This window comes from Gavialis gangeticus, unplaced genomic scaffold (assembly GCF_001723915.1).
Source record: "Gavialis gangeticus isolate Ggan-Ray unplaced genomic scaffold, GavGan_comp1, whole genome shotgun sequence".
NCBI lineage: Eukaryota > Metazoa > Chordata > Crocodylia > Gavialidae > Gavialis > Gavialis gangeticus.
In genome coordinates, this window is record NW_017728993.1 from 66196940 (window position 1) to 66198460 (window position 1521).

Below are 1521 nucleotides of genomic sequence, written 5' to 3' on the forward strand. Positions count from 1 at the left end.
CCACTCCTGCCCCCTCCCCTCCGCCTTTTGGTCTATCTCCCCTACAAACCCACATTCCACAAATTCTGGCCTCACCTGGCCTGTCCTGGCCACTCCCTCCAGCCCTGCCCTTCCACACCCAACACCGCCCCAACATCAGTTCCTGTCTATTAGCTCCTGCCTTGACAACCCTCCCTCCAGTCCCTTCTGGGCCTTCAGTCCATCAGTGCCACCCATAAATTCATCTCCCACTGTCTCACTGAATCCCTCCCCCTGCAGCCATGCTCTCCAACCACAATCCTCCATTCACATCCTTTCCTTCCCTCCTCACCCGCCCATGCTCCCAAGTCATCCCCAGCATACAGTGATTAGGGGTGCTAGACTTCTCCCTTCCTTGTTAGTTTTGCTCCCATATTCCTTTCCATCTCCTTTTGCTTTAGCTCTAAGACTTCCTGGAAATGGTCAAACTCATGGCTCTGGCATAAGCATCCTGGGACCAGCATGAACACACCTGCTGCTGATCAGACCATACTGTCCTGCACTAGAGGCAGAGACACCCAGTACAACACAGATTTCAGCATTTGCTATACATCTGCTGAGGATTACTGAGTTACACTTTGATCCGCCAGGAAGGTGGCAGGCAGGATTTGATGCAAGTTCAGCAGCTGGGACCCTGTAAAGGTTTGAACCATGATATATAGACAAAGGGGCAGCATTTCTTTGAACTGTGCAGCTCCCATCCAGCTTGGGAATGCTTGGCCACACAACTTTACTGTGGCAACCACGTACCCTGGAGCTGGATCTCCTAGTGCTGTGAGATACACAAGAGGAAAGAAACCTCGGTGAGGGGTGTTGTCATAATGTGTTTCTATCTATGTAAATCTCCCCATACTTAACATCGTGTTGAGCCCCACTGTTATAGAAGTGCTGATGCTTTTGGCAAAGCACTTCCTACTTTGAGAAAGGCAGGGGCAGAGCAAGCACATTCAGTGCTCTGGGCAGCAGGTTGTCAGTAGGGACAGATATACCAACCGCTAAGGGTGGGGAGTGAGAGGGAAGGGAAAAGGAAGGGAAGCTGTACCTGCCTGGGCTCTCTGAAGACTGAAGGTAGCACCTGCTGCTACCTCCACTGCTGCTGTAGCAATATTTGCTCTGGCAGCAGCAGCCCTATGGTGCAGGCTTCCTGGGAGCTGCCCGGTTCCCCATTTGCTCCTTCCACTCCAGATATGCTTTTGAGTGCAGGGATGCACCTGCTAGGGCAAGGACTCCTGGGCTAGGGAGAGAAGCACCATGCCATTCATCTCTCTTGCCCCCTGCCCACAAATGCATTGTTTCTATGGCTAGGCAGCACAGGGCCTTCCCTGCTGTAACAAAGATTTCCAAGGAGATTCTGGTGCCTCCTTATAAAACTGACACCCAGGGCTAGTGCCCCACTCACCTCCCCCACCTACTTATGCTACTGCACAAAAAAAGGGGAGTTGGAAATCTTTAGGAATCCAAAGTAGCCTTCAGTTGTCACAACAGTTGGGGGGGGGGGGGGGG

General features: G+C 52.3%; 1 protein-coding gene across 2 annotated transcripts in view; it reads right to left on the minus strand.

Annotated features, from left to right (window-relative positions):
* The window catches only part of RXRG (retinoid X receptor gamma), a 90148-nt gene that overhangs the window by 32502 nt on the left and 56125 nt on the right, over positions 1 to 1521 (minus strand). The window lies entirely within an intron of this gene.